The sequence below is a fragment of the Marmota flaviventris genome, chromosome X (assembly GCF_047511675.1).
Source record: "Marmota flaviventris isolate mMarFla1 chromosome X, mMarFla1.hap1, whole genome shotgun sequence".
Taxonomy (NCBI): Eukaryota; Metazoa; Chordata; class Mammalia; order Rodentia; family Sciuridae; genus Marmota; species Marmota flaviventris.
Genome location: NC_092518.1, coordinates 14,563,356 through 14,577,889, shown reverse-complemented (window position 1 = coordinate 14,577,889; position 14,534 = coordinate 14,563,356). Strand labels below are relative to the sequence as shown.

At 38.1% G+C, this 14,534-nt stretch overlaps 1 non-coding gene across 1 annotated transcript; it reads left to right on the top strand.

The window, feature by feature from the left end:
- Window positions 1–11,333: 11,333 nt before the first annotated feature.
- Window positions 11,334–11,406, top strand: Trnaa-cgc (transfer RNA alanine (anticodon CGC)). Its single transcript has one exon. It is a non-coding gene; the product is annotated as a tRNA-Ala (tRNA).
- The last annotated feature ends 3,128 nt before the right edge of the window (window positions 11,407–14,534 follow it).

Here is a 14,534-nt window from a genome sequence, read left to right as displayed (position 1 = left end):
GTCTGTATTTTGGGGGAGCAAAGGATAAATTATAAAACATCCCCCCAAAAGAGTGAGCTTTTTTTTTATCAAACCTCAACTCATTTGGGGGTTAAAGAATTTCTGATAATAGTTTTACAGGTTTGTATTTGTTCTTTTTATAAATCAGAGAATGTTGAATTTGAGCTGAAGATAGAAGTACTAAATGGCTCCACATTCTAAGGAGAACTATGAACAATCGGGACCAGATGCCCACAAAGGGTGCCCCACTCTTGTCAGTCATCAGACCTAGAAAGCAGGGAGGCACAATTTCTTCCAATCTCTATGTGTTGCATATTGGGGAAGGAGTCACAGGAGCCACAGTACCATTCCTCAGGTGGGAACACAGTGAGATAAGAGGCAGACTTTATTCCATCCCAATGAAAAAGGAATGAAGGAGGAGTGTCTCCTTCAACACCCTTGAGCAAGATGAAGTGGTGCCTACCAGAAGTAAGGACTGCAAAACCACAATCACAAAAATGAGCTACCACTCCATACAGTATGGCTACAATCAAATAGACAACAAATGTTGATAAGGATGTGGAGAAATTGTAGCCCACATACACTGCTAGTTGGAGTGCAAAATGGTGCAGCTGTTTTGGGAAATGGTGTGCAGTTTCCTCAAAAAATTAAACAAATATTTACTATGTGATTAGGCAATTCCACTCCTAGGTATATACCCAAGAGAATAGAAAACATATGTTCACACAAGCTTGTACACCAACATTCTCAGTAGTACTATAGTCATAATAACAAAATTATGGAAACAATTCAAATGTTCATCAACAAACAGATGGGTAAATAAATGACATTCTATCCATACAATGGAATACAATTCAGTAATAAAAAGGAATGATATACTGATACATGCTATGACATGGATTAACCTTGAAAGCATTATGCTAAGTGAAACAAGCCAAACACAAAGAGTCATATAGTATATGGTTTTATTTATGAAATGTCCTGAATAGGCAAATCCACTGAGACAGGAAGTAGATTAGTGGTCACTTAGGACAGGGTAGAGGGGAAGGTTGGAGAAAATGGCCAAGTGGTACAGGGTTTCTTTTCAGAATGATGAAAATGTACTGGAAGTGATTGTGTTGATGATTGTGAAAATCATGAGTATATTAAAAGCCACGGAATTTTACACTAGGCAGGTGAACTGTGTAGCATATTAATTATATCTCAATAAAGCTATTACAAAGAAGGAAGAGGGGAAGGAAGAGACAAAGAAGAGGAATAAGAAGTGTAGTAGTAGTCATTGTGGGGAAGGAGACGGTAGAAAATTAAAACAAGAAAAAGAATTGGCAATAGGGATGGGTTCCCTTCTCCAGCTGGATGCTTAATTAGGTACAGAATTTGCAGGCCTATCCTATTGCAAATCAGAGCATGGCCAGGGACAGTTGAGCAGTTTGGAGGTTTAAGGGGCCCTGGAAGGACCAGCTTCTAGCCTAGTATAGAATGGGGCAAGACAGGGCAAATTCTGAAACAGCCCACTGGGATATGGCAGTGAAGATGGGTGACTAGCAGTGGGCATCCTGTATGCCACAGTTTGTCAAGGCAAGAATGAACATATTTCCTACAGGCCAAGGAGACATTGAGGAAGGTCTTTGGGCTTTGAGCAATTGTGCTGAGCAATTGAGCAGCCCACTCAAGAGGACTGCTCACTAGATAAAGGGACCCCCCACCCCAGCAGCAAGAGGCTTGGAGCATACACCTAATAGTGGTACTGAGGGAAAGGGAAGAAGACGAGGTTAAACCAGTTCTCTCCCCCTGGAGACCTACATAGTGGAGAGGCCTCCCAAGTACCTGTAATGCAATACTTCTCAGCCTTTACTATGACTTCGAATCACCTGGGGATCTTATTAAAATGCAGGACTGATTTATCGGATCTAGGATGGGGCTCTGCATTTCTAATGAGATCCCAAATGATTCGGATTCCTCCAGTCACCAACCTGAAACAGCAGAGCTCACACTTTGTTCTCAGATCTTTCCCCACTCTTAAAAATTATTGAGAATCCTGGGACTGGGGTTGTGGCTCAGTGGTAAAAGCACTCACCTAGCATGTGCAATGCCCTGGATTTGATCCTCAGCACCACATCGAAATAAATAAAAATAAAGTTTAAAAAATTGGGGGGAAAAAAAAGGTAGGCCCTAATCTTCATCATGTGACATTAGGCCCCAATTTCCTTAATAAGACACCTATAGCACAAGAATTAAAACCAAGAATCCATAAATGGGATGGACTCAAACTAAAAAGTTTCTTCTCAGCAAAAGAAACAATCTGTGAGGTGAACAGAGAGCTTACATCCTGGGAGCAAATTTTTACCCCTCACATATCAGATAGAGCACTAATCTCTAGGGTATATAAAGAACTCAAAAAGCTAAACACCAAAAACAAAAACAAACAAACAAAAAAAAACAAATAACCCAATCAACAAATGGGTCAAGGACCTGAACAGACACTTCTGAGAAGATGATATACAATCATCAACAAATATATGAAAAAATGCTCATCATCTCTAGCAATCAGAGAAATGCAAGTCAAAACTATTCTAAGATATCATCTCACTCAAGTCAGAATGGCAGCTATTATGAAGACAAACAACAATAAGTGTTGGTGAGGATGTGGGGGAAAAGGTACACTCATACATTGCTGGTGGGACTACAAATTGGAGCAACCAATCTGGAAAGCAGTATAGAGATTCCTTGGAAATCTGGGAATGGAACCACCATTTGACCCAGCTATCCCTCTCCTCCGTCTATACCCAACGGGCTTAAAAACAGCATACTACAGGGACATAGCCACATCAATGTTTATAGCAGCACAATTCTCAATAGCTAAACTGTGGAGCCAACCTAGATGCCCTTCAGTGGATGAATGGATAAAAAAAAAATGTGGCATACATGCACAATAGAATATTACTCAGCAATAAAAGAGAATAAAATCATGGCATTTGCAGGTAAATGGATGGCATTGGAGAAGATAATGCTAAGTGAAGTTAGCCAATTCCCCCACCCCCCCACCCCACCCCCACCCCCGCCAAAAAAAGCCGAATGTCTTCTCTGATATAAGAAGGCTGACTCATAGTGGGGTAGGGAGGGGGAGCATAGGAGGAATAGAGGAACACTAGATAGGGCAAAGGGGAGGATGGGAAAGGGAGGGGGCAGGGGATTAGCAAGGATGGTGGAATGTGATGGACATCATTATCCAAAGTACATGTATAAAGATATGAATTGGTGTGAACCTACTTTATATACAAATAGAGATATGAAAAATTGTGCTGTATATGTGTAATAAGAATTGTAGGGGCTGGGGATGTGGCTCAAGCGGTAGCATGCTCGCCTGGCATGCGTGCGGCCCGGGTTCGATCCTCAGCACCACATACAAAGATGTGTCCGCCGAAAAAAACTAAAAAATAAATATTGAAATTCTCTCTCTCTCTCTTTAAAAAAAATTGTAGGGCTGGGGTTGTGGCTCAGTGACACAGCGCTTGCCTCGCACATGTGAGGCACTGGGTTTGATTCTCAGCACCACATAAAAATAAATAAACAAAAAAGTAAAGATATTGTGTCCATGTATAAATAAAAAAAATTTAAAAATTGTAATGCAAAAAAAAGTACATGTATAAAGACATGAATTGGCATGAACATACTTTATATACAAAGATATGAAAGATTGCTCTATATGCGTATAAGAACTGTAATGCATTCCACTGTTGTGTATTTAAAAAAAATAAAATCAATTAAATAAAAAAATAAGTAAAAAAAAAATTATTGAGAATCCCAAAGACCCTTTGTTCATGTGGGCTATAGCTATGGATATTTTACTGTATTTGAAATTAAAACTGATAATTTTATATGTATCAATTGATTCACTTTAAAATAACAATAACAACTATATTAACATAAATAACATTTTCATGAAAAATAACTATACTTTCCAATACAAAGAATTAGTGATTGGCATTGTTTTACATTTTTGCAAGTCTCTGACTTAAAAGATAGTTGTATTCTCGCATCTGCTTCTGCATCCAATTGTTGCAATATATTGGCTTTGTTTAAGAATATAAAGACTATCCGGCCACATGCAGATATGTAATTGGAAAAAGGAGTATTTTTTTTAAATACTTTTTTAGACACAATACCTTTTATTTGTTTGTTTGTTGTTTTTATGTAGTGCTGAGGATCAAACCCAGCACCTTGCATGTGGTAGGCAAGCACTCAACCAATGAGCCACAACCCCAGCCCCAAAGGAGAAGTATTTTAATGACCTTTTCAGGAAATTATAAATTATTTTTCTTTGATACACCAAAAACTCAGTAAAAGATAATTTCTTAAAGGTTAATTGCACTGTGGAATCTGAAACCATAACAGTGAACTTTTCATATTCTGTTACATGAAAATCAATTGGTCAGCCCTGTACCTTAAATGAATCTTTTACGTGATTTTGTTACATTGGTATTTTAAAAATATGAGTTCACTAAGTTATGCAGATGTTCCACATGTTGACACATTTCATTATATGATTTCAAAAAGTCAAATTTGCCAATACCACCATTGATCTCACCAGTCAGCTCCCCAGAAAAGTTTTTAAGTACCGGAAAGCTTTTAAGCTCACAGTGGTGGAGACAAGTCTTCCAAAATTTTAATTTTTGTTTGAAAGCTCAAATTGTATCATTGACAACAAATACTGTCAGTTGTTTTCCTTAAAGTGACAAGCCTTACTTCACTCATTTGCAAGAAAATGGCAAAGTCTAAATAACCCTCATTTATGAGTCAGGCATTTTTTTCAAGTGAAATAATATTCCTTAAAAATAAGTGGCCAGGGGCTGGGGCTGTGGTTCATCAATAGCACACTTGCCTGGCATGTGTGAGGCACTGGGTTTGATTCTCGGCACTGCATATTAATTAATAAAATAAAGATCTATCAACAACTAAAAAAATATTTTTAAAAAGTGACCAGTGGGGCCAGGGTTGTGGTTCAGTGGTAGAGCACTTGCCTAGCATGTGTGACATGCTAGGTTCGATCCCTTGGCACCATATAAAAATAAAAAATAAAATAAAGGTATCGTGTCTGTCTACAACTAAAAGAAAAAATATTTAGAAAACAAAATAAGTGGCCAGTTCAGCTGCAACTTGATCAGATGTCATCTTTCTTCTTGAGACAACAATTACAATTCAGTATGAAGCAGAAGTGCTTTGTTCATTCTTCTGATTTTCTCTCACAAAGTAGTAAAAAAAATGTATTCAAAGGTCAAGATTTAACACAATTAGTAACTTTTTACTATTTCATCAAGGACATTCTTATTTGGAATTGGAGTCTGTTTTGGTTTGGTTTGTTGCCAGAAGCACACAGCAATCAAGAATATCATGACTACCAATACAGTTTGGTGCCATGACCTTGATTTGTGCTAAGGCACCAGCAGTTTTACCCATCACTGCTTTCACAACACCACTGCAAATGCCAACACAGTGAAAAAGGCAAATGACATCTTAGTATTAACATGAAGATAATTTTGATCTTGCAGACCAAAGAAAGGTTCTCTGAGAACCATTGCCCTAAAGAAACTCACCATGTGGTCCACAAGAAAGCCAACATTTGGAAGGTTGCCTCCAGAGGGCACAGAGGCCTGGCAGTGTACACCAAAGTAGCCACAACAGCCAAGGGAAAGAGTGACAACAACAGCCCACTAAGTTCAGAGGCCTTTATCCTTTTTCTTTTCTCACCTCCCCATAGCCAATGTGCTTGGAAAGGTATACCCTGGAAGAGGAGTAAGATAAACTTTAAAGCTACACCAAGCCACTCCAACCCAGCTCAACCTTGGGTTTGGCCAGAAGAGGAAATGAGATTGAGATCAAAATTGAGATTGTGATTTTTAAACTGGACTTTTAATAATCAAAAGTAACCAGAAAGTTATGGAATCTGCCCAAAATGTTATTAAGAAAACAGGAAGGGCAATACGACAGAGCACAGTTGGAAGCAGGGATTAAAGCTAAATAAAACACTTTCATGTTTCTATCCCCACTGAGTTGAGACTCTTCATTAAACAGTTATGTCTAGTCTCCATTCCATTTATAATGCATACATATCTGAGCTAATTGAAAAGCTCCCTATGTGACATGCCATATTTCTTTTCCTCCTTGTCAACATCATATCATTCTTCTATTCAACAAAGTTTGATTGAATGCCTACTGTGCCAGGCACTCTTCAAAGGACTTGGGAAACACCAATAAGGAGGGAAAAGATAGAAATCTGTTGGTGGAGCTTACATTTGTAATTCATACTTTTTAAAGCTTTTTCCCCCCAAGTAACCATGCAGGCTCAGCAGTAAAGCATGCTGGTATCTTGCAGCAAATATTATGAGTGTTCTATGGGCTAGTCCCAAGAAATATGAATAGCAATCTATATTGAAATGTTCCAAGGCCTGTCCAGCTGGCTCCAACAGTCAAGGTTATCTGATAATCTACTGGGAAGGAGTCCAAGAGCAGAAGGCTCAGGGCAAGATTTGATAAGAGTGACACCATCTTGATTTCAGTGGAATCTGACAAGATTCCAATACCAGCCAGTAGCTGGAGGCACTAGGGGATAGGCCAGCTCCTTCAAGGAAAGAGGCCTGGGGAAGGCTTGTCGGGGATAGTATCTTAGTAAAATGAGTTGGTATTCACTTGGGAACCTTAGTAACAGAAATAAAAATCAGCTCACAGGCTAGAATGTACACTCCAGATTGGATTCAAGACAAAGGACACTCTGATGGGTAAATGATTGCTGCCTGCTGAGCATTTTGAAGGTGTGTTCCAGGGCCAGTTTAAGAACATCAGAGGCACTAAGCCCTGAAAAGACAAATAATATCGAATAAAATAACACTAAACCAGAAAAAAAAAAAACAGAAAATAAGTATAATGGAGTCTACCATCATTCTATTTTTCCCCATGATGTCTTCTTCAAAGTTGTCTTTTCTTACCTTCTTAATTTTTTATTTGTTTTAATTTAGTTATACATGACAGTAGAATGCACTTATGTAATTTGATATGTTATACATACATGGGATATAATTTCTCATTTTTCTCAGTGTACATGTTGTAGAATCATCAGTCATGAAGTCACATATATACATAAAGTAATAATGTCTGTTTCATTCTCCTATCTTTCCTATCCCCACAAAGTTCTCTTAATATCCAATGCCTTCAATTGTATGTATGTGCATGCGCATATGTACATGCAAGCACATTAATGTGTGTGCACCATAATCTCATTTAGTCTGTTATAAGGGTCCTCTATGCTGGTCTATCCCCAGCCCAGCCCAGCCCAGCAAAGAACATCAAGGAACTTCTGGCATTTAAGTGATTCATCCTAAACAGGCCTTCTATCTCATTCCACCCTCAGTTCATTCCTTTGCCTCTTTGATTTTATTTTGGCTTAGCACATCTAGTTTGTGACCCAACCACCTACTACTCCAACACTTAGCAATCCTATTTCACTCTTGGTGTTTTTTTCTTCCTCCACTTATGGTACTTCCTTGAAACAACTCTTTCAGGGATGGTCCCATTAGCCTCCAAGTCTCCTTCATACACTCTGACTTTGTAGGAAGATCTAATTGGGTATGATCTGGCTTCCCCCCCACCACCACAGCTTGGACCCTGGAGGAAATAGTCATAAAACTCAAGGAAAATGCAAAGCTAGAGAAAATGACAGACCAATTAAAAAAGAACACTAATAACCTTACATTTAATAATCATAAAATTCTCAGAGCAGAGTTTCTAAAAATGTTTTATATTATGCTATATGCATTGCATCATCTTAGGGTGTTTGTTGTTGAAACTGCCACTTGGATGGCAGCTTGTGACAAAAGCTTGTGACACTTCTGGCCTACAAAATCAGAGCTCTCTTGGAAAAAAAAAACCCACAGGTGATGTAGTTAGAGGTCAGACTGGGGTATACTGAAATGGGAAGGACTGAAGGGTGGGGAGCTGACATCAATGCAACACCAACTAAATTGACACATATGGCTAGAAATTACATCCTAAATAGCTCTTTGCACTACAGTTGGAAAACACAGAATATTAAGGAAACATAAATGGATTGAATCTATAATTTTCTATGGGCTTCTGTGACTAAAAAGGCACCTCCCACCATCATCCCTCCCCCACCAAAAATAATCTAATTTTAGTAAACCTTCTTTTCCATATGATCAAAGCATAGAACTTAAATCTACCACTCACCATTATAATCCCTAAGCTGAATTTCTATTTTGTACCAGGGGAGCTATTTTAGACAAACCCTGTGAACTTAAATAGGGAAAGTGATTCATTGGCATGTAAGGTCCGTTTCATGTTGATGTCAGGATGGAGAATCAGATGGTGCTAAATGTTCTCTCAGGTCAATACTTGATGACTTCATAGCTTTCACCAGCATTCTTAATGGTTCAACATTTAGCACTCAAGTTCAGGAGCATTTTGCCAGCTCTTTGTGAAGGAGGAGGCCCAGAGAGATACTATTGAAAGCTTTTTTCAAAAGGTTAGTTAATGCACTAGGGCATGGATTTCATTACATGATCACATAACACTGAGTAGCAGAACATATAGTGAACAATCTAAAAATAATTGCTGCTCAGATGTTGATTAACCGAAAGTTGACCATGAGCCAGGCTTTGGAAAAGTGAAGCCAGGCACTAAGAGTGCAGTTTCCTGAGACTGAGATTCAATAAGGCTGCAGGTTGGAAGGGAATAAAATCATATTCCTGCTAGTGCACTTCTCACTCATTTTCCCTTCCTATTTGCCATAACCATTCCCTGCTCTGTGCCAGCAGGACCTGAAAAGGGCTGAGAAAGGACTGCCATCAAGCTGAGGGAAAGGGGTGGTTGGGGGAATCTTACAAAAATAGACAGGAGAACATTAAAGTAGAGGAAGGAGACCAGAGGAAGGAAGGAAAAGGGAAGGTTCTGGAAAGTAAAGTTGATTAAATTATGTTGTGTTTAAGTACGAATATGCAACAACAAGTCTAACTAATATGTATAATTATAATGCACCAATAAACATATTTTTTAAAAAATCTTTTCAACCCTAGAAGAGGAAAAAAAAAGGGCTGCCATCATCCTCCTTTGCTATAGCCAGGAGCCATCTTGCCTATGTTAAATATCAACATTGATTATAATTAATATTTATCAGTAGTGGCTGACTTGTTCTTTCTCCTGTACCACCAGACATAGAAAAGTGAAAGGATCAAACAGAGACCAAGGGAAGACAGAGAAAGTAGACCAAGGTGTGCATCTGAAGCTTCTCCTAAAAGACCCAGTCAAGAATGCTTAGAGGAGGGAGGTTTCAAGGTGGCAGAATAGAGCAGGTCACTTTCCTGACTGTTTCACAGTGTGAAACTATAACAGTGGTTCACTTTATGCTTTGAATGTGGCCCTTGCTGCTCTGCCACTGCAACTTATTTTTAAAATGGACATGTTTCTTTCTTTTCCTCTCCCTACTCACTTATCTGTTTCCCTGGAATCTTTCTTTTCTTCTGCTAACAGCCAATCTCTTTCTTTCACTCTTCCTTTTAATTTTACTTCTAACCTCTCTCCTCCTCCCTCATAATCATCACATCCTACATCACTTCTGTTCTCTCCTGTCCACCAAACAATTGCAAACTTATTGTTTTTTTTTTTCTTGTAGGCAATAACTAATCACATCATTTCTGTTTATCGTGACAACATTGTAGACGTCATAGCAGGAACTATTTGGCTTAATGCTGCATATTGTTTGCATTGGCTATTATTATTTTATTTATTTTTTTTAGTTGTAAGTGAACACAATATCTTTACTTCATTTTTATGTGTTGCTGAAGATCGAACCCAGGGCCTCACGTGTGCTAGACAAGCACTCTACCACTGAGCCACAATCCCAGCCCTGTTATTATTTTAAAGCCAGCAAAGGGTGGAACTACACTAGAAGAATAGTCAATCAATGGAGAAACTAATTCAAATTAAAAACAAGAAATAAGTCAAAACGACAGGCAATGAAAATCATATTTCAATAATAACATTGAATGTAAATGCCCTAAACTAATCCATCAAAAGACATAGACTGGGGACTGGTGTTGTGGATCAGTGGTAACACACTTGCCTAGCATGCATGAGGCACTGGGTTCGATTCTCAGCACCACATACAAATAAATAAAATAAAGGTCCATCAACAAATTTTTTTTTTAAAAAAAGACATAGACTGGTAGAGTGGATTATAAAACAGGACCCAACAATATGCTGTCTCCAAGAGACTTACCTCATAGGCAAAGATAGCCACAGACTAAAGGTAAAAGGATGAGGAAAAAACCATATCATTCATAGGATCTTGCAAACAATCAGGGGTTTCTATCCTCATATCAGATAAAGTGAACTTCAAGCTAAAGTTCATCAGAAGGGACCAGAATGTCATTTCATACTGCTTAAGGTAATTATACATCAACAAGACATAATAATTGTAAATATTTATGCCCCAAACTATGGAGCATCTACATATATAAAACAAACCCTTCTCAACTTCAAGAATCAAATAGACCACAATAATACTGTATGACTTTAACACACCTCTCTCACCACTGCAGAGATCCTCCAAACAAAAACTAAATAAACTATAAAACTAAAAAATACCATTAGTAATTTAGACTGAATTGAAATACATATAATATTTCATTCATCAATGACTGAATACACTTTCTTCTCAGCAGCACATGGATCCTTCTCTAAAATAGACCATATCTTAGGCTACCAAGCAACTCTTAGAATGCAAGGTATTATCTCTATTTTTTGTATTTGCTATCAGATTATAATGGAATGAAATTAGAAATCAACAATAAAGTAAAATATAGAAGCTACTCTAACACCAGGAGACTAAATAATATGCTTTTAAATGACAAAAGGATTGAAGAAGAAATCGGGGATGAAATTTTAAAAAAATACTTAAAGGTGAAGGAGAATAATGATACAACATATCAAATGAAGGCAGTTATGAAGGCAGTGCTAAGAGAATAGTTCATTGCATTGAGTTCACTCATTAAAAGAATAGAAAGTCAATAAGTAAATAACCTAACTTACATCTCAAGGCCCTAGAAAAAGAAGGATGAATCAATACCAAAAGTAGTAAAAGACAGGAAATAATTAAAGTCAGAGGTGAAACAGAAACAAAAGAAACAATCCAAAAAATCAACAAAACAAAAAATTGCTTCTTTGAAAAAATAAATAAAATTGATAAACTCTTAGCCACACTAACAGAGAGAGAGTAAACTCAAATTATTAAAATTCATGATAAAAAAGGAAATATTAGGGGCTGTGGTTGTAGCTCAGTGGTAGAGTGCATGCCTCGCACACATGAGGCCCTGGGTTCAATTCTCAGCACCACATAAAAATAAGGATATTGTGTCTATCTACAACTAAAATTTTTTTTTAAAAAAATCAGGGCTGGGGCTGGGGCTGGGGCTCAGTGGTAGAGCACTTGCCTGGCATGTGTGAGGTGTTGGGTTCAATCCTCAGCACCACATAAAAATAAAATAAAGGTATTGTGTCCACCTACAACTAAAAAAATACATATTGAAAAAAAAGGAAATATCACAATGGACACTACTGAAATACAATCAGAAACTATTTTGAAAAATTATACTTAGAGGAGGCAAGGAAGGAGGGAGGGTACCTAGAACTAAGTTGGGCATCCTGAGCTTCTTCCCTCTGCCAAAGTTCTCACCACACTTGCTTGTCTTGATCTCTTTTCTTGCATGTCTGTCCTCCCTTCTGCTACCTGTAATGAGAGTTCTTGAAGGCAAGGTGCCAGGTTCTGCTTTTGCCAATTCTCTCTGTGTGGTACACAGTGTACTCACACTGAATGACTAAATTAATAATAATTTTTTTAAAGAGATATGTAGGGCTGGGACTGGGGCTCAGCGGTAGAGTGCTTGCCTAGCATGTGTGAGGCCCTATGTTCAATACTCAGCATCACATAAAAATAAATAAATAAAAATAAAGGTATTAAACAACAACAACAACAAATCTTTAAAAAAAAAAAAAAAAAAAGAAAGAAATATGTAGGCCAGGTACGATGGCACATGCCTGTAATCCCAGTGGCTCAGGAGGCTGAGGCAGGAGAATTGCAAGTTCAAAGTCAGCCTCAGTAACTCAGTGAGGCCCTCAGCAACTTAGCACGACCCTGTCTTAAAAAATAAAAAGGGCTGGAAATGTGGCTCAGTGGTTAAGCACACCTGGTTTCAATCCCCAGTACCAAAAAATAAAAATAAAAAAGAGACATGTAGTGCCCAAAAGTCAGAAAATGCTCTACACACACAAACCCACACATACATGCACACACACAAATAAAAAATGTGTACATGTCAAAGTAACATAGGCACCAACTGAAGGAGTTCCCAATGGTCAAAGATGGAACAGTTTAAACAGAAAAATAACTGAAGTATGATTGAATTTAGAACACAAAGTATAGAATAAATATCTATTAGTAGATATTGCTATAAATAATGATTTAATAAATGGGGATGAAGAAACAAATCTCCCACACAGAAGAATTCCAAATTTTGCAGACACTCCACCAAAAAAGAAGTGGAACTCCTTAATTGTGGGTTTCACAAAGTGACTTCTTTCCAAAGAATACAGAATGGAAAGAAGGGAAAAAATGATAGGTTTAAAGTAGACAAAACTGACAAGTACTACTTCAGCCAAGTAATCAAAGTTAACATCAAAAGTCATAAATCATCTTCATAGTATGTGCCCTTCATATGATGTGATGAAAATGGTACTAGGTTTCTGTAGACTTCCTCCCCCAAACCTGTAACCCCAGTACAATCATGAGAAAAGCATTAGAAAAATACCACTAGAAGGGCATTTTATAAAATATCTGACTGGTACTCCGTAAATCTGTCAAGGTCTTCAAAACCAAGAAAAGTCTGAGAAACTGTCACAACTAAGAGGAGCCTATGGAGACATGACAACTAAATGTAACATGGTATCTTGGATAGGATCCTGAAACAGAAAAAGAACATTAGGGAAACCAAGGAAGTTTGAATAAGCAATGGGCTTTGATATATTGTAATATATTAAAATTGATTTATTGATTTTAACAGATGTACCATACTAATATAAAATGGTAATAATAGAAGAAAATATGAGCTGGGTGGGGGGCAGGGAGTGAAGTATATGGGAACTATTTGTACCTTCAGATCAATTTTTCTGTAAAAATAAAACTATTCTGGAAAAGCCTTTTTAAAAATGGAAAGAAGGAAAGGAGAGAGGGGAGAGAGGGTGGGAGGAAGGAAAGAAGGAGACAGAGATCTACAACTTACCCTTACGCGTATATATATATATATATATATATATATATATATGTCATGGCCACGTCTGCTGTGGAATGCCTGTAAGTCAACATAAATGGAAAACTCCTAGTGCAAGCACAGATAAGATGCAATTGCCCTATGGTGCCCTAGCAAGAATTTCAGGGATCAGATCTGGGTCTTAGACCTGATGGAGAGGGCTTATTGTATGCCAGACCACTGCCTTATTTGATTGTATGAGTTGTTTCTGGATGCTGACACCCTTGAATTAAAAGACAATGGGTCCACAACTCTGGGCTCCTCTGGTCTAAGGGACATTTCATTGTTTTCAGGTTGCCAAGATCACTAAGAAGTGAAACACATGATGGGAAGCTGCATATACATCCCTGCATTCTTTTTTTTTTCCTTTTTTCCCTGCATTCTTTACAGCATTTGCATGCCTTATTAGCTGCTTTAGGAGAAAATAAAAGTAAAAGCAACTTCATCAGGAGCTGAGTTATTAACCTTTTCCATCCTTGCCCCTAGATCAGAATCTGGCCTAGTCCATCTCCAATTGTGGACTAGTTTGGGCCTGGAGTTGCCTCCGCCAGTGAATGCTACTGTCCTTTTCCATTTTGAATATCTGGTCTGCCCAGTGAACTAACATCTATTAAGGGGCTTCTGGGTACAAGCATGCTTTGTGCTAATGCTACTGTTTACACAGGTGGGTTATCTTTCTCCATCTGGAGATAAAATTTGAAATTCTAGAGGAGTTGAGATCACACCACTAAGGGCAGAGTTGTCTTTTTACTTCCCCATTGTGGGGATGGCAGAGGAGATAAGAAGAAACCAAAGAGGGACCCCAAGTCCCAGGTGGTATCCCAATTCCAATCCACAATTCTACTTCCTGCTGCCACCTCTCTTACCCTGCACCCACAATCACTACTCTGTTGGAAGGTAAATCCCAAGTGGATAAGAGCCTCACACGATGATTAGCATAAGTATAGCTGAGAGTCAGCAACCCTGGCTTCTACCTCTCTCACTAATTAAAACATTCTTTAGTATTCATGCTAACTGACACTCCAGAGCTGTACAGTTATGGGGTGGTACAAGATCCTGCCTGGAGAGGAAGAAGCTAGTCCATAATGCTCTCTGCTCCAGAAATATTCAGAATCAATTTGATAGGAAAATAGACTTTATTCAAAGCCAGTTTTGAAGGAA